General features: G+C 45.8%; 1 protein-coding gene across 1 annotated transcript in view; it reads left to right on the top strand.

The window, feature by feature from the left end:
• TENM4 (teneurin transmembrane protein 4) overlaps window positions 1-23,671 on the top strand; it is a 451,821-nt gene that overhangs the window by 136,376 nt on the left and 291,774 nt on the right.

Here is a 23,671-nt window from a genome sequence, read left to right as displayed (position 1 = left end):
TGTCCGCATGAACCATGAGAACACTGAAAGGCTACTCCCCTGGGCCTACTGCTGGCTTTTAAAGTTCTAATTTTCACCTTGTCAGGTAATAGGAGGCCCTGACAGCCCAGGCAGCTGCAGGGCAAGAACCCTGACTACAGAGAGAGCCATGGGCTTAACCGTGGATCTGCCCATAATAAGCACTGTTCTTCCAAACTCTGCCCTGACTCTCTGAAGGAGAAGAGTTGTGGGGGCATACTGGAAGAGTGCCAGGCTAACTGGGGTCCTGCAGGCGCAGCTTTAACCCCTGGTCAGTTGCTGTGCTGTGTGACCTAAGCCAAGGTGCTTGCCCTCTCTGTGTCCAGTAGAGGACTGTCCACTTCTTTGCAAATATGTTCTGGAGAGGATTCAGGCCTTCAAATGGGGGAACAATATACCTGAGGTAACCCAGTATCTTCCTAATGGCCCCAAGATTTCCTGAGTCCCAAGGAAGAGAAGAATCGAAACTTTCCCACAAATAGCACTGTAGCTTGTGCATTGCTTTTGTAAACATTTATTAGTGTCTGTGTGGCACTAAATTCCAGACCAGATTCTGGAAAAGGAGGCAGAGATTCAAAGAGATATAAATAAGGCAGGATCTCTGGGCTCTGCAATTAGACATCATTGTACTTAACACAAGCTTTATTGCTGTGAGACTTTGGACAGTTATAGGCCCCTCCCAGCTTGTGTCTTCAGTATCGCCCATGGGGCAATCTAGTTCCCATGTAGGTACTCATATAGGACCGCATGATGAGGGCCTATCACAGTGCCTGAGATTGAGGAGGAATTTTAGCAAGCACATGGACAAAGAACCTGAGGCAAGGAGAGGGGAAACCTGTCCCCATGTTACACTTAGGAACCCGGCCTGTATACAGTCATTAACCTTGGAAGGATATGGAAGGCCACGTGGTAAGTCATCTGAGCCCCTCTGGGTACAGAACTGAAGTCATCCCACCCACTATGAAAACGAAAGGTGATTTATTCTACCCCTTTCCTAGGCAGGACCCCTCCCAGCCTCTACTCTCTTTGAAAATCAGAGGATTACTCTGGCCTTGATGTTTCTCTTCTGCAGGATTCTCTGTGTTCAAAAGTCAAACCATCCTCCAGGGCCTTTTCCCTTGTGCTCCCTGAGGGTGGCATGGCCTTTTGGTGATTGGGTGTCACTGTTCCTTTATACCTATTAGCTGCCCATGTTCCAAATTATGCACCAAACACTGGCCTGAGAGGGAGGAAAACTGGGTTGCAGACCTGCCTCTATGGCTCACTAGCTGATTGTCCATGCAAATCACTGACCCTCTCCAGGCCTCAGTATCCCCATCTTGCTAGTTATAGAACAATCTCTGAAGTGTGCTAATTTTCAGTGTCATGTGGTCCAGCAGCCTTCTTAAGCTTACTTAGGGGAAAAAGAAAAAGAAAAAAATTATATATTTGATGATGATGATGATGATGATATTCATTTCTGAGTAAATAAGCCTTGCAGGTAAAAGAGAAGGCCAGAGAGTATAGTCCTTAATCTCTTCCTCTGATAATTAAGTGCACCAGAACAATCACTTTGTTTTCAGTTCTGCTGAAAATGATGGCATTATTGCATTATTGACGTGCAGGGAAGATGGGGGGACTTTGACCTACAGCTCTCTGCTCAGTTATGTTCCTCTGTGCTCCTGCTCCTCAGGGCACCTGGAGACACTTGAGATTCCTTCTCAGGGCCTTGCTGTAAGTGTCACTCTAAAGGTTTGTAATAACTGTGTTCTGTGCCTGAATAGAGGCTGGGTTTTTAGTGGCTTGTTGCTCTCGGCTTGATGGGTCATGGAAAAGCCAGTGAATTTCACTCCACAGTTGAACCCTGCCTGCTAACTTCCTGAACCCTGAAACCCCAAACCAAGAGGCTTTCTATGAGCCAAAGGCCCTGCTGGGTCTGGCATGGAACTAGTGCCTTCAAATGAAGTTGAGTGGACCTTGATGCATGAGGGGCCCAATAAATGTTTATAGGGTTTAATTTGATTTTTTTCATTAAAGAAATGTGAAATTAATTTAATGGGATAATCCTTTGTGTTTTTGTTGATTATAAAAGAAACAATGTTTGTTAACGTTCCAACAATACAGAAATAACAAGTTGGTGCCAGGCTTTACAGATCTTCTTACATAGTGTTAATAGAATGAGTGAATGAATGAATGAGCAGGCAGCACAAACTATGCAAGGACCATAGTGTAGCCAAGAGAGCAAGGGCTAGAGTCTAGCTTTCTGAAATTGAGTACCACATACGTGACCCTAGGCAGAGTACTTAGTCTCTCAATTATCACTGCTCCATCTGTAAAATGGGAGAAACTTTCCAAGGTTGCTATGGAATTTAAAAACAGTATTCATAATAAGCATACCCCCCCCCCCAATTCAAGGCATTAGAGACCACCCTAAATGGACTATTGTTCTATTTCCTTAAGAGACCTCTCCCCCAGAAGACTTAATTCAGAATGTGCTTTAAATGACAAAGGCGGCCCTTTGGGGTCCTTAAGGTGAAAATGCAGAGGTCTCCTCTGGTGGCAGCTGACTCAGCAGGGCTGACCCTCTGGGAACCAGCCTCCTAGAGCTCATGCTGTGCTCTCCTGCGGCTCCAAGAGGCCCTCTGCCTCCAGCTGTGTCAACTCCAGCCCAAGGCTGCGATCCCAGGTCCCGGAGGCTAAGAACCATCCTGCTAAAATCCCCGTGTAAAGAGCAAGGAGAACGCGTGGGGCATTACAGAAAAGCTTGTTGTCCCTGTGGAAAAGAAAACAGGGCAAGTAGCTCTTTCTGTCATCAAAATCCTAATCCTCCCCCAAGGATAATCAGCTAAAAATCACTGATATATATAAAGAAAGATTTCACTAAAATATCAACTGGTCACAGCTGAAAGCTAAAGATGTGGTTAGGATTAAGTAGGTATTTGTCCCTACCCCACAGAAACTTTTCAGAATAAATATTAAATGTACCGTGCATTGTATTCATCTAAATTCTAAAGTAAAGGAGTTTTAAAAACTCAGGGTTTAATATTTATGAGGGTCAGGGAATAAATAGCTGAGAGAAAGCTGTCAGTTTCTCAAAGCGTAGGTGAGGCAGGGTGGGTGGGAGAACCGACAGGCCATGAGCACCTTCTGAATGTAAGTCCCTTAATATTCCGTCTCTTAATATTCCTTTCTCTCCATCCCTCCTTTTAGGAGCTTGAGGCCCAGTATCCATGGATTCATGCTCCTAAGGGCAGTGGTTCAAACCCAACCTGTGTGACTCCAGAGCCCTTGTTTGACTCCTTTTTCCCTTTTTATGACTCATTTTGCTTTGTTTCCTATACCAGAACCTGTTATTTCTGTGCCCCCTCTTTAGTAGGAGGCTGGAGAGAATAAGAATCATCCCCCAAAGAAAGCTGATTTTAAATAATTCCAAATTGTGGGATTCCCATTACACACCTTGCATACCTTTATGAAGCACCTACTATGTGAGAGGTGTTTTATCTCGTTGAATCTTCACATCTCCCCTGTGACATACCGTTTTTGTCATTTTGAGGCAGTAGAGATCCAGAGGGGTTGAGTGACTATCCCTAAATCACAAATGATCTCAGTGATGGAGGCAGATTGGAACCCAGCACCATATGACACCATGGATAGAATCTTCCAGTTATTTTTTTGTGAAGAGTGAGGATGTTTCAAAGATGAATCAGACAAGATCACTAATAGCCATGCCCTGGATACTGAACTGTCCTGGGCTTTTTTTTTTTTTTTTTAACTTTATGTTACATTATTTTTTATTTTCTTCCAGGACAGTTCTTTCCTGCCCCACTTTATACACTTCTCAGCTGGTCCCACTGGTCAGCATCACTGGTATTTGGCAGTTTCATTGACTTTCTCAGGTCTCAAGCAGCTGGAATTATTTTGTTTTGACTTTCAGTCCAGAGGAGGAGTGTTTATTTTTCTTTCTAAATGGGAAACACTGCTATGTATGCGAGCTCCTTCCAAAAGTGTTTTCTTAAAACAAAACAAAAAAATTCAACTTAATTTACAACCTACCCGGATTCCCCTAGGGGAGTCTGCCAGGGTCCTTTTAAGTTGGTTTGTGAAATGAGAAGGCAAAATTGTGCCTATTTCCTAGCTGATGAGAAGTGTCCAGGGAGGTTTGTGTCTCCTTTCACTGTGAATTTCTTAGAAGCTGTTTCAGTTGCTCGGTGCCACTGCAGGGCCTGGGAGCAGGACATTGCCATGTGTCAAGGATAAAGGAAGTTGGGGTATGTGAAGTTTTCTGGAAACTTTGCTCACCGATCCTCTCTACTCCTGCATCAAAGATTATTAATTAACAAATTCTTATACCAGTTATAGAGAGAAGTTCAATATTTCCAGTAGCAAGAAAAAATAATGTCTTTTTTCATTCATTCATGATGACATTTGAAATAATTGTGGATGTTTTCCAAGCAAAGAAAGGGTGACAAGGGAATTCTGAGCAGGAGACCTTATAAAATAGGTACTAAATTTAAGGGGGTCAGAAACCCTTAGTGAAACTCTTGAAATCAGAAGCATTCCGGAATTCAGAAATGTTTGGACTTAAGAAAGAAAACAGATATTGTATTCTTTCTAATATTCCCAGAGTTCTGGGATGGTTCACTTGTGATCAAAGAAATTGCTATTTCTGCAGTGAGTCATGTCCATAGTTACACGAGTGGGGTAAAGACAAGATTCTGAGCCTCATCAGTTCAGATCAGTTTTGCCACCAAAAGAATTTGGATAAAATTTTCAGTCTCAGAGTTTTGGGGTGTCAAAATGGAGGCTAGTAGATAGTGATCCTGAATTGTGCCTCTTTAAAAATGGGGGTACTGTGACTCAAAGGCTTAGTAACTAGCCCATGGTTATAGGTAGATAATAGTACACTAGGAGACAGAATAAAGGTGCAAGTCACTGACTGGTAAACTCTCTCGAAGCCTTGTTGTTGTTACCCAGAAGGCCCAACTGCTTGGAAAAGCTAAGTCCCTCCAGTGTAGACGCAGGAGCTCTGTATCAGAGCCTGAATGTTGGCTGGCACACAGGCCTGGAAATTCAGGACAGAGCCAATTTCTCCAAGGTCTAGAACTTGACAACTCTGAGTTCTTAAGCACTCTTTCTTCATTGCCGCTCAGGTATCTGGACCCTGTTTCTTTGATCACTTCTGTCTTTCATACAGACTCCCGAACAGTCTGGAGACCTGGTTCTACCCACATCTGGTTTCCTTGCTCAGCTGCAAGTTCCTTGAGTTAGGCCTTGTTCGCAGCTGTATTTTCAATGCTGAGCAGCTATAGGTGCTACAATAACAGTGAAAAAGTTTACTACCTGTGTAACTCCTTTCCAACAGCCCCCCCCATACCCACCACCCCCACAGAAAATGCACCGTGAGCCACATAGATGTCACAGTGGTGGAGGCACACAGAGATGAAGTGATTTTCCCAAGAGCAGAGCAAAGACTCAGAGCAGGGCCCAGCTCCAGTGCCCTTTCCACCTTGCAAGTTACCTCCCTCAACTAGACAAGCCCTCACTGGTGGCCTCCCACCAGGGGCAGACCACTGTGCCCCCCTAATTGGGGGCAGAGGGGACAACTTCTCAGGGGTCACTTCTGTTTTTGTACAGTTTACAAAGCCCTTTTTCATACATTACCTCAGGCAAACTCCGGTGACTCTGATTTAATTGCCACATTGGCTTTCTAGGAGGTAAGGCTTCTTCCTGACCTTGCAAAATAAACAGGTCACATTTTGAATTAATGTAACAGAACGTCCTGAAAGAACCAGGGCCCTCTAATTAGTCACTCACGTGACTCGATTGTAGACTCTTTGCAGTTCCTTTTCCACTAATTTCCCCAAATACCGTTGCATTAAAAGGTACAAAAATAACATTTTGGGGGTATGGCTTGATTGGATCTAGGAATTCCTAGACCACCCCTTGAGGAAGGCACGTTAGCCATGTGTCGGCCTTTTTCCATCTGGAAACTAAGCCTGGTTTATGTCCCTATTGAAATGTTAGTGGCCTGCTCCATGGGGGCACTTGTGGACACCAGACCACATCTTAAAGCATCTCCTGACACTTCGGAGCCCAGGCTGTTGAAGAGGCGCCTGGAAAGAGGCCAAGGAGAGTTTGGGAGATTAGTACAACTAACATTTGTGTAGCCCTCACATTCCCAGAGTCATTCACATCCGTCATGTCCTTGGCTGCACAGCACAGCCCTGTGAGGCTGGCCCTGCGTGGAGCTCCATGAGCACCATGGTGCAGAGCAAATGTGAGAGAGGGAAGAGCTGGCAGACAGCAGCTCTTTGAAAGGGCTTTGGGTTTACAGGCAGTTGAGTTGGTCAGTCCAGCCTGTGAGGCTCCGCACCTCCCACATCAGCTCCTCTCCCTGGTTGTAATCTCAGCTGGAGAACCCTCTCCACACCATCCCTCCTGAGTGAGCACGGACATCGCCTTGTGAAGAGTCACCTGCCAGGAGTGGAGGGCTTGAATTCTGAGCCAGCTCTGCCTCTAACCTGCAGCAGGACTTAGCAAGAGCCTCAGCCCTGTGTTCCTCAGCTTTCTAGCATAGCAGTGAGGCCCTGGGTGGGTCAACATTTCCCAAGCCTCGTGCCTCTGTGTGTCACTGTCAGTCTGTGCGCAGAGGCAAGCCCGCCTACACTGCACTTTCCTTTCCATAACTCCTTTTTCAAACTTTTTTTTAACCTTAGCGAATTTATTTATTTTAAAAGGAAATTGTGTATCCCTGCTGTAATTCACTTGCCATAAATAGAAGGTAGCTGTAAAAATAAACACAACAAGAACCGGTGATCACATTCTGGTGAGACTATGCCTACTCAAGGACCCTGAGCAGAGATTGCCTTTTCTTTGTTAAACAGGGCCATTGGCAGGTGTTGGGTGGTGTTAAAAACCCACTCGCACCAAACTGAGACATCCTCCTCAGCATCATCCAAGAGGCTGAAGGGACACGGAAGCAATCCTGCGTGCAATCCAGTGTGGTTAATGTCTGTTCACACTATAGACCACCAAAAACCCACTGGGATCCATGGCTTTTTCTCACACTCTGTCTGGGCTTTTCTGCTACACCCCATAGCCTGTTCACCTTTAGAATAACAGCTCTTTGGACTCCCAGAACTCTACCCTGCTTTGCTAGACTAGGTCTGGTCTTTTCTGAGGGAACTGCTTCCACCCTCCCTCCCACAGCCCCTGCCCTCCAGCAGGTCTGAGCTGGGGGCTTTCAGCTCAGCTGGATCCCCCATTAATGCTTAATGACTCCCAATTTGGACCAGGAAACCATGTGGCTTCCTCTCCTCCCTGCCCTTTCTCTTTCTGTCCATTCTCCCTTCTCCCGTCTCTTTCTGAACTGCCATTATTTATATAGGTGTTTTAGATTAAACAACTAAAAAATATTCCCTCTGCTTTAAAAGGCCTAAAATGACCAAAGCCAGAAGAAAAGCAGAAACAGCCCAAAGTGGAACCATGGGGGGATAGATAGGTTATGGAGGCCTACAGAGCCTTGATGTGCTGTGTGGTCATGGCCAAGTTGCTTGACCTTTTTGGGTCTCAGTTTCCCCCTCTGCAAAATGATTATTAGTTTTAACAGTGCTTCGTGAAACTGTGGTATAAATGAGAAAAGATGGGCAAGGCCTCTAGCATGCTGATTGCACATAGTATGTGGCCCATGGGTGTCTAGTTTCCTTATTCCCCTTCTGGAACCTCAAAGTTTTGGGCCACCTATCTCTGAAAGGGAGGCAGATGCTTCCACTCCCACCCGCCAGGCTCAGAAGAGGTACAATTATCAACTCTGACTGGGAGTCCTGAGCTGCAATTTCCCCTACCCATCCTGGGTGATTTCCAGAGATTTAGAGGGGCCAGTGAGCCCAAGGCAGCAGCTAAACAAACATGGCATGGGGTCTTGGAAACAGAGCCCTGGGCTTCCTTGCTGGAGCAGCCAGATTGTTTCCCTTCCCAGAGTGTCAGGGACTGTGTTGATACTCCGTACCAGATGAAACACGGTGATGCCTCTTCCTTCTGGTCAGCTGGCTGCCTTCCCCCAAAAGTTGAAAGGGGAGGAAAATAACTGGTAATTCATTTATGCGTCACTCCCCCTCTCCTGAGGGGATCATGTTTCTGTAAATAATTCTGATTAACTGCTGCATAGGCTAACAGCAATAATACATATATTTGCGCTTCCAGAAAACTCTTTTTAGGTGCCGGAGTAGAGGTTCCCGGGAATACACACCTGAGATGAACCAAGTTCCCTACCTCACTGGTGGTGTGACCTCCCCCAGCTAATCTTATTCACCCACTTGTCATCCGTCACATGGGGTATGGATAGCAGTCTGGGTTTGTTTGCAAGGCCAGAGGGATTGGCATCCGGAGATTACAGCAGGTACTCTGTTTTTATGGTCTCCCTTTAGTTCCCTCTCTTAATCTTTGTCAAAAAATGGAGAACATTTTTAGTTAATGAGTTTATTTGGCCAAAATTGTTATCTGGATCATTTGTTATCATTTCATTCAGAGAACGAGTAAATCTGGAAGTACAGGTGACGTCACTACCTGTTTGCTAGTTTGGCAAAATTGCTCCCCCCTTAGCCAAAATGTTTCCTATCACGACCTCGCTCCCCTGGACAGCTGCAGTAACATCCTCACTAGTCTCCCTGCCTCCCTTCTCTCCTCATGCTCACCCAGGGCGATCCTTCCAAAGCTCAGATTCCTATCACAGAGCCCCACCCCCCACTGGCACCTTCTACCTCAGGCAGCCTAGGTCCTAACTCCTCTTTATGGCGCCCAAATTTCTTCTGCACAGAGCCCACCTGGCTGCTTATTTTCATGCTCTCATATGGAGCAGTTCTTGAGAGGACTAACACTAAACTAGCACTGTTCTTGAGTTGTCATTCTGGTACCCAGTCCAGAGCCTATGGTGAGTGTCTGATAATGTTGGAAGCAAAGGTTTCTGAATGCAACAAAAATTTTATTAATTTAGAGTAAGTATGGAAAGGCCTTTCTGATTTGGAGTGATATAAGAAGTTTGTTTACCCTTCAGAAGCAATTCGATTCAGCAGACTATTATTAGAGACTTAGGGTATATGAGGGCCCCCGGGGAATATAAAGCAGCCAGCTCACTACTTGGCTGTTGCGGAGATAGACACCTATACAGCTCTACCCTAAAGGAGGCACGTATGAGGAAAATAGGTCCTGGCTTATGCAAGGGAGTGTTGGACTGCAGAGGTTTGATGCAAGCAGGGAGAGAGAGGGTAATTCCCAAGAAGCAAAGGCAAGTTTATACTTTCGTGTTCCGCCCGGGAGTAAGCTTTAGTTTCCTGGGTCTGTAGGATTGCTATCGAGTGAATTCTGTCCTCCCTAAAAGTTATATGTTAGTTTCCTGAACCCCCCCCCATGTGACTGTATTAGAGATAGAACTTTTAAGGAGGTAGCTAAGGACATATGAGGTCATAGGGGAAGCCCTGATGTGAGAGAACCAGCGTCATTATAGAGGAGGAGACAGTAGGGCTGCCCTGTCTCTGCCATTGAGGGCACAGCACAAAAGTAGCCACCTGTAAGGCAGGGAGAGAGCTGGAACCTTGGTCCTGGACTTTCCAGACTCCAGAACTATAAGAAAATAAGTATCTGTTGTTCAAGCCACCTAACCTTTGGTACTTTGTTATGGCAACCCCAGCAAGTGGAGACAGGGTTCTAGTATGATGAGGGGCCTACATGGTCATACTTTGTATGTCAGTTATTTGTGTGCAACCAAATGCACCCAGTCTAATTGTGGGGCCTAGGAGCACCTATTTCCTCATTCATTCATTCATTCATTCACTCAGCAGACTTTTCCCAGAGTGTGCTCTCTGTGGGGTCCTGTGCTAACAGCACTGATCAGATGCCATCTGGGCCTGCTGTGAGCAGTCATGTGCATAGGGGACAAGTGAGGGGAACCTGGGGTCTGCAGCTAGAGCTGGTGACAAGAGGTGACACTGTCTTCCTCTTTATGAAGAGCTGGTGAGGTGGGGTCCAGCTTGACAGCCCATCTCTACCCTACCCACTTCCCACTCTCAGGGAGCAGCCTCTGTAGAAGATTTGGTTTTCCTGGGGTGTGAGCTGGGGCCAGAGTGAGCAGCATGGCTTGAGGGCAGGAATGTTGCTGTAGTTCCCTTCCTCTCATAGCTTGTTGTAAGGGTGAAGGTGGCAGCCAACCTAGGAGCCCAAGAACCCAGGAGCACCTGCCATACCTTTGGATTGTGTAACAGCAGAGCGCATCCCACTACTGGCACCTCCAGGTGCTTGGCCCTTCCCACCCTGTTGACTACAGCCAGCGGACTCTAGACCCGAAGAATTAGGAGTGTGGGTTTGAGCTTTCACTCTACACTGCTGGCTGAGATCTTCCGCAAATGATTTACTGAGGTTCCATTTTTTTCCTCCTATGTCAAATGGGGACAATACTTCCCCCTGCTTTGCAGGTGTTGTTAGAATTCAGTGTGAAATAATGTATGTGAAGTCCTGAGCAGAGTACCTAGTTATTATAAAATCTTCATAAATGGAAACTTCTATCTTTGTTGTCATGGTCATTCTGGTTATTTTGTGGAATCCAGCCTCAGAATGCTATGACTTGCCCAAGGTCACAAAGATAAGAAGTAGCATTTTGCATCCCAGGTGTGCCTGGCTCCTGAATCCAACCTCTCTCCCCGCCATTACCCCTCATCCCTTTGCAGCTGCCTGCCCTCATCTGACCGCCATGATCCCTCTTTCTCTACAACCCTCAGGAAGCCAAAGGTCTAGGGAACCTCCCCAGCAGACCAAAGATTTTCATTACCCCAGCCCTGCCCTCCTGCATTGAGGACAAGGTTGCATGCACATTTTGGCAGCCCTCCCGACCCCTGACCAGAATCCCCCTGAATGAAAGCCGCTGAGTTGCACTCTGTCCAGTAACTCTTTTAAGATGCCCCTGTTGGGCCCCTACATGGGTGACAAGATGATGCATGAGGTCTAGCTAAGCAGCTTATTTGTCTGAACTGGTGATGGCCTTTGTCCTGAGTTAGGTTAATGGTTAGGGGCAGTGGCCCTTTAAAGCCCAGACAATGGACAAGCTTCTCAGGTCACTGAATCACTCAGCAAATGGCGTAAGCCTCTCAAAAAAAAGGGAGGCCTCTGCCCCTGCACTCCCCCTGCTAACCCTGTTCTCCATCTAGCCATGAGCTGCCCTAGCTAGTGAGGAGGAGCACTTGGAATAATGGGGCAGAAAAGCTCAAAGAGCATTAGCATGACAAGGACTTCAGAGGAAGAAACTGAGAAATAGAGGGGACAGGGCTAATTCCTGACTTCCTGCCTCCACACTACACACTACCTTCCTAGTGTTGGTCTTTACCCTCCCCAAATGTGTCAGGCCCACAGCGACCGGATTAATTTTCCCATTCACAATAGAAAGCTAACACATTGGCTTACAGTTCAAACTTCTAAGGCTGGTGATCATGACCTTCCAGAACATACTCCTGTCCTTCCTCCTTGACCCACACTGACCCTCCCCAATCTCCCACTCTCTGGGAAGGCACATCATTTGGTGTCTACTACGTGCTATAAGCAAAGCAGCTTTCTATCATGTTTCGTACCTTTGCTTCTGAGTAAAATCCTAGTTAAAGAACACTTCCAATAGTTAACATTTTTTTTCAAATGTTAAAAACCACTGTCATTGTATGAAGAGTAGCAGAGCTGGATTTGAAGCCAGGCCTTGTGATTGAAATTCTGACTTGCTCTCAATGTATGTATTCCCTTACTCTCCCTTCGAAACCTTAGTGAGCACCTGCCATGTTCCAAAAACTGAGATAGTTCCTAGATTGCCCAAAATACCGACAGGAATAAGGCCAAGGTTCTGCCCACAGGAGGGGCCTAAGCACTTGCACCCAGTCCCACCGAGGTGCATTGCACATGTGAAGGTGCCCCTGGCTTTGATCTAGATGGCCGCTAGTGGCGACCTTGCTGCCTGCATTCCAGGGGTAGAGGCTGTACCTTGAGGAAAATGAATGGCAGGTAAGAGGGCAGTTTAGATAACTGAACTACAGGATGGGGATTTATGTGGAAGATTCCCTAATAACAGAGGGAAAATGTGCCTTCCAGTAGGGAGCTCCGGAATTGCCACCTTCACAAATGGCCAAACTCTCTGTCACTGTCACAAAGCATCAGATGCCTTCATCCTTGAGATGTGTTTGCCTGAGCCTAATCATAAGAAAATCAACCTAGAATGTAGGGCAGTCTGTTTCAAAAAAGTCAATATTATGGAAAACAAAAGAACTGGGGAGTGTTGGGGTGGGTGGGAGACCCCTCTCATTTAAAAGAGACTGAAAAAATAAATAAATGCAATACTTGAGTCTTGATTGGATACTGGATTATTTCAAGACTGTAAAGAAGGTATTTAGGCAAGATTTTAGGAAATGTCCCCGGATGGTTGTATGTATGCCAGGTGATATTTTGGGTTAATTGTTAATTTCCTTAGTCATGATTAGAATATTGTGGTTACATGAGAGAATGTGCTGGGAGATGCATGCTGATACAAAGTGTCCTGGTATCTGCAACTTTTCTGCAAATGATCAGAAAAAAATCTTCCAGAGATAAAGAAATGTGACAACATATTAAAAGTTGATGAATTTAGGTGAAGACCCTATGGGTGTTTCTGTGTTGGTGTTGCTGCTGCTGCTCTTGTTGTTTTCTGTAGCATTAAAAGTCTTCAAAATAAAGGGTGGGGGGTTTTCTTGGGGTGGGTGCGGTTTGAGAGAGGTTGGACAATAGCAACTGGGTTTTTGGAAAGGTTTCTTGGGAGACTTTTTGTAGCAAGAGCCCACCCTCACTTCTTTGGGGAATACAGAAAACAGAACCCCTCTGAACCTTTACAGAGAATTGATAGTTCTGCAGTTGTGATAAAACAGGCCCTTCCTGGACATGGAGGGAACTTCATCAAGGCGCTGGAGCTGGTAATGGGAACCACATTGGCAGGCGTGTGCAGAGCCCCACCCCAGAAATAGCCCTTCTGTGCTGAGGCAGGACGACTGGAACGAATTATGTGCATTCATACTTGTTAAACTGCTTTGGCACCAGAAGTGATCCTCGTAACCTGAGCTTTACAGCGGCACAGCCATAGTTAAAGTTGGGCCAGCCTTGCCCCCGCACCCTCTCTGTCAGAGGTTTATAGCTAAAGCATAAAACAATTCAGCATGAGCTGAAACATGAAAAACTCCTCCAGATTGTGAAGGCAGAAATTTCTGTTTAAAGTTTTCTAGGGAGGCAGCATTTGGAAATAAAACCTTTTCTGTCTCCTTCTGCTTTTCCAGCCCTTGGCCAGATTCCCAAACACCCCACCTCTTACCCCACTCCCCACCTTGAACCCAGACCACAATCCAATCAAACACAGAAGCTGCTGCATTCTGTGCTTGGGAGGGGTCTATTGTGGCGGAGAAGTCCTGCTTTCTGAGTCTGAGCCCTGAGCTGTGTGATCTCAGGGAAATTGGCTCCCCTCTCTGGGCTTCAGTCTCATGGTTATTTAGAGAAATATTTATTATGGAGTTGCCTAGCCCACATGGGTTGGTAATAGTGTAATGTCTATGGGGTATAATTAATGTTAGGGGGTGTGTGGTCATTGAGTGCACAGAACCTGTACACACAGTGGGCACCGCGGAAATACTATCTTGTTGATTACATCACAGTCTGTCAAATACATAGAGATCTATACAGACTAGTTGTCTGGTTTTGATCACGAAGAAAAAGTTATCCAAAATTATTTCTGTTTTTTAATCTAAAAGTGCAATTCTGAATAGAAGAGAAGTTACATGGGCAGTCACAAGGAAAGAATTTAATTTTATCTTCTTTTTAGAGTGTTTGGTAAATCGGGGGCATAGTCTTTGGAGTCAGATAGGCCAAGCTTCAGATCCCAGCCTTGCCACTTACTAGCAGAGTGGCCAGGGCGAAAGAGTAACCCATTCTGAGGCTCAGCCACTTCATCTGTATGACAGTATAGTAATACCAACCTCGCAGGGTGAATGAGGAACAACACACTTCATGAAAATCTCTTAGCCCAGCACCCAGCAAATAGTAAGCATTTAATGAACAGAACTACAGTTAAAACTGAATCTAAAGCAGGCGGGCTTCTGACATCCAGACCTAACTCTCATGTGTTGTTCTTGGACACCAGGAATGACAGACCAAGAGTAGCGAGTTGACATCAAAGTCCTGGCCTACAGACCTGCCAGTGGACAGTGGAAATGCTCTGTGGTTTCTGCCCTTTTGAAGCTGCCTCTTGACCCACTGCTTCAGGCTACCGGTGGTTTGATGGGCTGAGAGGACATTCAGGATGAGGAGAAATCCAGTTTCTTTCACAGTACCATTCAACTAGGGGAAGCTGGTTTTGTTCAGAGCCTGGGTGCCTAGATATTAAGATCAGACAAAGGAGAGGGCCTTCATTGCCTATTTTCTTTTTCGGCAAAGAGGGCTAGGGTGGGTGGGGAAGTGAACCAGAGTCAGGTTTCTTGTTTTTCTCTGTCTGAGTCAGGATTAAGAGCCCAAAATTGCTTCATTGTAGGTTCAGCACTTCAATTCGAGTCACCACAGTGTCAGTCCGTCCTCGGTGGGTTACCACTTGCGATCCTGGGCCTGCCCCCAGTGTCCATGAGACATTGAAAAGTCACTCTACTTCCTTGGCTCTCAGCTTCCTTATCTGTAAAGGAGAAACAAGACCCTCAGCTCTGTGGGCCTCCCCAGCCTGCCCCAGAGCTGCTGTGAGCCACCCAGGGGAGGTAGAGGAGGGCTGCCCAGCAGGGTGCTGTCCAGCAGCCCACCCCGAGGTGCAGTGGGCATTTTCCCAAAAACCATATGCAAGTTCATACCTACTGGTACAGACAGGATAGGAGATAGAGAAAACTAATATTTACTTACCATCTGTTACCCATAATTTATTCCAGTTTTGGCATCTAGACTGGGTATTTTTGTGCGCTAAAGTAGCACACCTGGATCATTGAGCATTTCAACCAAGTCATCTACAATATCACCAAGCTCTCAGTATGTTTCTGTGCTGGGGGAAAACATGGCTTTCAGTATGCCTTGAAAATCACCTTCCCCTGGACAGGTGAGAATTGATGACAAGCAATTAAATGATGGGTATTTGCTGACTGTGTCTTTCTTCTGCTGAAGCAGAAAAAATAATACATAAAAAAGGGCAGATGAGAGTAGGAAGGGGCTAGACTGTCTCCTGCTCCTTTGGAGGTTGGCTTAAACATTTCCAGTCTCCATTCCTTGGGCTGAGAGACTGTTGCTCGCACCTACTCCCCATCTCTCACCCCCACACTGGGTTTCCTTCCATTTTTGTCTCGTGGCTTTCAAGACCTTCTTAGATTGGAAACAAAACATGCCTCTTCCAGGATTGAACAATTGCCTGAAAGTTGGGGTATGAAGTCACCCTCTTCCTTCAGTTCAGGGTCTCCTGCCCCATCAGGGGTGCTGCTGCCTGTACCTGGGAATGGTCCTTTAACAGTCTTGAGCAAGTACCCCTTTGGCAGCAGATGAAAATTTCTGGGGCAGGAAGAAAGAGACTGACCTAAAGACCCTTTCAGGATCTTGTGCTGCCTCTTGAAAGGAGAGTCCATTGGATTTAAAGTCTGGTCAGAATTCCCGCTCACTCTGCAGGCCCCGCCTGCTTACAGTCTTACAGGGGTTCTCTTGGAGAGATACACAGTTTTGAGCAAGGGCACAGACTGGGGAATCAGCAGAACTGGCCCAAATTACTGCTTCTCCGTTTGCAGCCTTGAGTTGTCCTTAGCCCACAGACAACTAGAGGATCAGCTCCCCATGCGCCACGTACCGGCTGAGCTTGACTTTCTGAAGGAATAAGAGATCCCAGAAGTAGGGGGGCAGACTAGAGACGGACCAGCCACTGGCCTGGCTCCGCACGGCTGTCCTTAGCATGGTGAACACCACCTTCTAAAGGGCCTCGTCACATCACATCCTCTTTGCTTAGAGATGGGAATGACTACTTTGCAGGATTATCATGGAGCTCCCAGAGGATCATGTGTACCAAAGAGCCGAGCACAGTGCCTAGCAGATAGTAGATGCTCAGAAAATGCTGAATCTTACAAGAAAGAAACATGACTAAAGACAGGCCAAGTGTGCAGCCTGCGTTCTGTCAGTCACTCCCGCCTGCTCCAGGGACAGCTTTGTGAGGTGAGAATGAGTCAGGGCAGTGTCAGCTGCAGGGAGAGCCTGCTCTGGATTGTATGACACCTTGGGGTGGGCACCAAGAGCCAAGCAGTCCATGTCCCCGTGTCCACCTTGCCCCAGCAACACCTGTTTCTAGGGGGGGGTCCCCACTGGCACCCTGCCAGGGGTTGCCTCCCAGCCTCCCAGCCCTGCGGCCAGGCTTCTTCCAAGTCACGTTGGAAAAGGTGTTGCCGAGACCTGAACAGAGCAGCCTTTCCCTGTGGGTCACTCCTACCCCTACCCTCCCCTGGCAACCTGGCCCAGTGTTCCTCATAGGTCCCTAGGCCTTCACACCTGCAGGCCCCGATGTGTCACTTTCTCTGTTCTGCAAACACACCTGGTCCCTTTCACAGCTCTGCCCTCTCCTGTAGGAGTGTGGTGCTAAGTGCTTCCATGTCTCTTGTCTCATTTAATCATCACAGCAATTCTGGGCCACCAGCATTTGCCCCTTTTCACAGGTGCAGGATGGAGGTGCAGGGAGATCAGGCAGTTTCCCTCAGGTCAGGCAGTGAGCAAGCGAGTGGCCAGCCTTACGGATCTGGTGCCAGAGCTCGCAGTCTATGCACGTCCTTGCTGAGGCTTGCAGCAAGATCTCCAGGCTCCTCTGGCTCAAGGGGACACACCCGCCCAGGCACTCAAAGCACAGGGTGTTTGTTCACTCTTTCACCTGACAAAGTGAGGCAATATGTCAGGTTATTTTGGTAACTCTTTTAAGCAAGGGGGCTCAGGTGAAGACAGCTCTTGGCTTTAGCAGAGAATGGCTGGAGGGTGCTATCTGGGGTAGGTCTAGGACCAGGGAGAGAAGGGAAAGCAGCTGTAGAGATTGGGGTAAGTGCTTGGTGTGTCAGAAAGATAATCTCCCCACACCTGTGCCCTGGAAACACAATCCAGGGCTCTGAGATACACTTTTATCTGTCACCAGGGTGTCCCCAGGGTGACCTGCCCAACCATATCCAAGCCCGTGAGGCTCAGGTTACAAGATCCTTTCTCAGGGCCCTTGAATCCCAACAAAGCTGGTTTGTCCTCTGGAACTGCCATCTCCCAGGAGGAATGTTAATGGGATCAAGAATGAAGGGGGATGGGAGGCAGCAGAGGCTGACCACAGCCCGAGCGGCCCTCATGTCAGCCTCTTGAGTGAGCTGATCCGTGCATGTCAGCAAGGCCTTCCGAGAGACTCTTAGACCATCTCCAGGAAAGAGGGTTTGTCCTCTGCCTGTCCAAGCCCAGGCTGCCACTCCTAACAAGGGAGGATGTTTCCTTAGCTTCATCTGAGACTCAGTCTACACCTTGCCAGACCTTCCAGTTGAACTCAAGAAATATTTTCAAAAGCAGTAGCTGAAAATGATTTGGATGTCTAATAATAACAGTTATAAAGAGCTGGTAAAATAACATTATCTTTTGTCCATGTGATAGTTCTGCACAGGCATTATAAAATCATGTTTTCACATCATATTTTAATATATGAGAAAAACTCTTGTAGCATGATATTAAGTGGGGGAAAGTTGGATAGAAAATTATATGTACAGTATGAATCTAACTTGGTAAGTATATGTTTATATATGTGTAAGGAAAGACTGGAAGGAAATCTATCAGAGAAGTGTTAACAGTGGTTATTATTGGGTTATGGCTGTGGTAAAGTTTGATTTTCTCCTTTGTACTTTTTTCCTTTATACATTTCCTAGTGAAAACCTACTACATTAGAGTCAAAAGAAATTTAACTTGTAAGAAATTAATTTATTTTACTCCTAGTGCATACCTGCCGTTGTGCTAAAACACAAGATTTAGGGGCCTCCCTGGTAGTGCAAGAGGTTAAGTCTCAGCACTATGAAGCTATCCACAGTGAGTTCGATCCCCTGCCAGGGAGCTACCCACATAGCGCGGCAGACCTTTCCTGACTCGCCCTCAGCTCCCCTCAGCAGTGTATTTCAATCAGTCTGCCTGTTCTGCTCCCCACTCTGGCTCTGGTGAATCCTCTCACCCCTCACACCTCCGGCCTACATCCCAGCTCTTGTTTGCATAAATAAAAATAAATCTTTAAAAAAAAAAAAAAAAACACAAGATTTACAAGTGCCTAGCCCCTGCCATCCTTGGCCTCATAGACTAGCAGGGCAGAAAAATACATGCAGATTTTTCAAAATGTTTTTAACAACAGCAACTCAACAATTATACTGACACATTTGTTAAGTGGAACAGAATGTTCTACATGCTTTGTAAACCTTACAACTCCATGAGGTAGATAGTAACAGTTTGTACAAGCCGCAGTGGCGACAGAGAGATTCTGTCCCGAGGGACCCAAGAGACTGCGGTCAAGAATTGGCCTTTGTGCTAATTCATGCAGAATAAATGTGAGTCCTCCACCCAGACAGAGCAGGGGAAGTTTTTTCAGGTACAGAGAAGATCATAAACAAAGATACCAAGGAATGAAAAACCAGACATCCTTATGAAACCATTAATACCACACTCCTTCCTCCGCAGTGAGAAGCTAGGAAGGCCTCCAGGGCCAGTGTGTGAAGGGCATAGAAGATCATGCTGAAAAGTTTGAATGTAATTCCATTAGGCAGCAGTGAGCCATCTAGGAGCCCCAACATGGTCAGCCCTGCCTTGAAGAAAGGTCTTTCTGGCTTCTTAAACCACTTGAAAAGCTCAGCCCTATATGGAGAGAGAAGTATTCCCCTGGAGACCAAGTGTTGCAGGCAAATTCATCTCCATTCCAGCTGAAGTAGCAGAGAAGAAGGAAGCAGCGGGAGACTATGGAAATGTGTGATTTCCTTTACCCTTATCTGCTTGAATAAAGTCGTGTGGAGGCCAGGCCCAAGATGAGAAATGTAGGCACACAGAAACAGGTTTACCTTCTAGGCTGGGAAAAGGTGTTACCGCCAGAAGAGAGACTTGGGAATTCCAAATGGACTTTTGGTTTTGAATGCAATTTCTGTGCTTAATTAGCCCAAACACTTGTTTTTGCCATTAAAAACAAGGGAAAGTCCTGTGTGGCTCTGCTATACTTGTATTCCAAGCTTGGTTGGAGCTGCATTTTTACAGCAGTCCCCAAACTCATCACCCACAAAGGTGATAAGTGCTGGAAATTGGGGTAGCCCACCTTGGTTTCCTCTGGCCATGCCTTTCACTCAATAAAGAGGTTAGCAGAGGCTGGCCCACAGGCATTCTGCTTGCAATAGAAGACACGATCAGAATGATGTAGGAAGTTGTTCATCAAGAAGTCTTGTGTTCTGACATTGTCCTTCCTAAATTCCTTTCTCAATGAAGCAATGATGAGTAGATTTCGTTATTTTTGGTTTTGACTTTTTTAAAAAAAATTCACTATGAAATGCTAAAGTCTGGAGACCACTGCGCCTATGCCTTTTTGATCCATACTTACATGGAAGGTTCAGGGAGAGAGGCAAAGATGAATCAGCCAGGGACATGATCATGAGTGATAGTCTGAGGTCAGAAATGATGAGTATCATCTAGAAAAGGCTGGGTGTTGTCATTGTGAGATTGTGAGATGGTGGGTGGTGGAGGGCGCGTGGGGGGGCGGCCAGGTTCACAGAACTCTTTGTGCTACTAATGCAATTTCTAGATGATTCTGAAACTATTTCAAAATTGAAAGCTAAGAAAAGTTAAAAGGACTGGCACTTAGGGTGAATAATAGTCAGGGGGCCCAGAGAATAAATGATAGAAAGGAGTGGCCTGGATTGTCACCGAAAGCTGCATAAGGGAAGATGGTGCGTGTTAGACTAAAGGGTTCACACTTGATACTATGTAGGGGAGTGATGGGAAAAACATGGCCTAGCATCCTGCTGGAAAGATCACTTAATGATGAGGGTGTGGCAGGTTGTAGAGATGTGAATCTGGGGTATGGAAATAACTCAGATGAGAGAGGATGATCTTTAAAATGACCCCAAAGCGAACCAGCTCTGCAAAATTTAACTGGAATTCCTTGTAACAGAGGTTGCACAGACACATACATTTGGGAACTATTAAGATTACAGAGATACTTTACTGCAGGAGTTCTCAGAGCCATTAGCTTGATAATGTGCACTGTGATTCTCTAAAGAGAGGAGAGGATATGCAGTGTTTCCCAAACCTTTTTTATAAGGAACCCTTTTAGGAAACTCTCTTCAGACTCATACTCAGAAAGGAACACTTCAGAGAACACTGGCTGGCACTGACCATAGAGAGGAACGGATATTATAGCACAGTCCCTCCTCTCTTGTAGATTCTGGAGACTGCAAACCACGGCCTACACACACTCAAACTCCATTGTCCTGGTGGAGTGGGTGCTCACCAGATCACCCTCCTCCTCCCTTCCCCAACTGTCCAAGTCCCCAGATACAGAAGTCACTGTTCTTCTGAGAGCAAGGGAGGCTCTCCTGTGGGTTTAACAGCAAAATAATAACATCACAGATGCCTAGGACACATTTCTAGTCCAATTTTAAAATGGCAAGAATGCGAAATCTGATATTTTCCAAAGCAGGGAGCATTTTTGAAGGATTCTTTAAATGCCATTTTTTAATTAAATTCCTTAATTAGCCTCCCTTTTTTTTTTTTTGCATTTGAATTAACAAAGATGGTAGCTTTTCCTCTCCCTCCCCCTTATAAGAAATCTCCACCATGATTTTGACCTGTATGCTATAATGAGTTTAGGTGGCCTCTCCCCTGCCCCACCCACCTTTTCACTCTACCTGTGGCTGATGAGAGTACAGTAGCGCTGTCTCTGAAATGCTGGTGCTACTCAGCATTTCTACTGTGGTTCATGAAACCCTCTCATCTTGTCACAACTACTAGTTTCTACCAGTTGTTGGAGCTTCATCAAGTTATTTGAACTTTCTGCACATAGCTGTCTTATCCTCAGTATAGGAAGAACAATTCCTACCTCCCATAGGTCATGTAGAAAAGTGCTGGACACATGTTCTGTTTAGGAACTTGGTAAATATTCTTTCCCTTTCCAGTTATCAGTTCCTCAAAAATGCTTGTGGAGTGAACACAGGTACATGCATGCAACTGCCACTTGTCTAATAAAGATTCATTAAGGAGCCAAATGCACTTTAAGTTTCCTTTCAATAAAAACACTTGGTGATGATAATAAGCTTGAAAACAACCCTGTGAGGTAGATACTTTATAAACTTGGATAACAAGGCTCAGAGCAAAGCTATGTTAAAATTCCAGTCTTTCTGATTCCTAAGACCTTGTTCTTTAATATGCCACCAAGAATGATAAGATCCATTCCGCCCTTCCTTCTTACAGTCATCTACACAGTTATTGACATGTGCTGGGTGCCAGATTTAAGACACATTCCAGCCCTCCAAGAACTCACCTTCCAGTTGAAGGAGATGAAACGTGTGCATGAAACTTACAAGGCAGCCCAGTAACACCTCATTTATCCCTCACTGGGGAATGAGCTGTTATATTAAGTGAATTTTACAGATGGAATCACAGAGATTTAACTCAAAGGGGCCTTAGAGATCTTATTGTACAGCCCCATAATTTTAAGGGGAAGAAATGCTCAAGGACGTTGGGTGACCTTGCTTGAGGTGCCTCTGTCCAACTATTATAAAACCAAGACTGGAACCCAGCTCTTGGGCTTCCAACCTAGGACAGTAAGAATACTTTAATCGTTTTTGTAAAATAGAATACGAATTCTTTGGAATTTGTGTCAAATGGATAGTTTTCATCTTAAACATGTCTGCCTGTCTGGGATCACCTTTCTAATCAATGTTATAACACTGCAATTCCTTTGCACCCTCAGAAGTGTGTATGGGATAGTTTGTTGTTTATGCTATTTTATTTTACCTACATAAGGTCATTCCCAACCCTCCCAAGCATTTTTCTGGTTTTCTTTCTACACACACACACACACACACACACACACACACACACACACACAGTTGAACAAACTATGAGAACTTTGTAGTGAAACAGGTTTTTATTTGACGGATTTATTTTAGTCCAATTACTTTCTTTCTCTGAGCCTATTTCCTATAGAATGGGCAGCTCATAAGATTGTCGTACAAGGAGTGAAAGTTGCCTGGAACTTCATAGGTGCTCAGCTTTCTTCTTCCCCTTCCTTTTCCCAAACCTTCAAGAAACTCTTAAAAGTTGCATACTTCCTCGCTCACAGAGCACACAGCAATCATGAAACAGAACCAAAATAAGTGTTGACCATGAAACACAACCCCCTCCTGAGTAGTAAATCAAAAGTTCCTTTGCTCCAAAAATGCATATAATATGTCTAGTTTCTTCCTCCCAGGACGATAAAGAAGGCTTTAACACAAAGCATAATTCATATCATCTCCAGATCTTGGGCCATAGCACCTCATGAAAACTATTAACACATCTCCCACCGCCTACTTTATGAACTCATATAAAAGCAGATCAGGTGAGCTCGCTCTAGGTAATGGCTGACTCCCCCAAGCATGTGAAATTTGACCTTATGTGAAGCAATTGTTTTAAATTCACTCTGGAAGGAGAGAAAGGCTCTGTGTGATAGGAATAAGCTCTCCTAATAGCACTGCAGCAGAATTCCATAGCCCGAGGAAGAACTTGCCTGGGAAGGGGCCTTGGCAGACTCTAGTCTAAGCCCTAAAATATAAGGAAACTGAAGCCTGGAGAAGGGCCGAGATTTCCCTAAATACAGGCTGGACGGATCCAAGTTTTCCTAAGTATCCTACACATATCACATGATGAAACAATTAGGGACAATAACTGAGGCCTTTTATGGATTTTATTTGTGTCTTTGTCTTAGGGTTTTGCTTCTCCCCCTTTTTTTTTTAAAGATTCATTTATTTATATAAGAGCAGGGGTACAGACCAGAGGTGCGGGATGGTGAGAGAATTCACCAGAGACAGAGCAGGGAGCAGAACAGGCAGACTGACGAAACACACTGCTGAGGGGAGCAACAGGAGAAACAGGAGAGGTCTGCGGCGCCATGGGGGTATCTCCTTGGCTGACCAGGATTGAACCTGCGCTGCAGAGGCTGCAGACAGCTTCACAGTGCTGCGCTCAACCTGCTGCACCACCAGGGAGGCCCTGCTTCCCCTTTTTAAAATGAGCACATTAGATTCTAAGATTCTGTGAGTGTGTGGGAGATGAATACATGAATATGTGAAGGAAGGAGGCAAATAAAAGTCACTGTATCTTTGCAGACTCGTTTGCAGCACTTCCTCCATCCCACCTTTCTTGGCCTTTATTTGCTCCAACTGAACTTGTACTGAGCCCCCACCCCCTAGTCCCCACCCCTTTGTCCCCCATCAGCATACTAGGGCTGCCACTCTGGCAAACATTCTGCCTTAACTACCTAAGAGGCGGATATTTTGTCAATTCCTAAGACTAACTCACACTGATTTCCGGTGCATCTTTGCACTAGGAGGCTGGTGAGTCTATCTGCCCCCCTTTGCCTTTCCCCAGGAAAGGACTTTTCATCTGTGTAGTTGGTAAC

This window comes from Talpa occidentalis, unplaced genomic scaffold (assembly GCF_014898055.3).
Source record: "Talpa occidentalis isolate TD23 unplaced genomic scaffold, MPIMG_talOcc4v2.1 talOcc4.3, whole genome shotgun sequence".
Lineage (NCBI taxonomy): Eukaryota > Metazoa > Chordata > Mammalia > Eulipotyphla > Talpidae > Talpa > Talpa occidentalis.
Note: the sequence above shows the minus strand (reverse complement) of the source record. Positions and strands in the feature narration are given on the sequence as shown.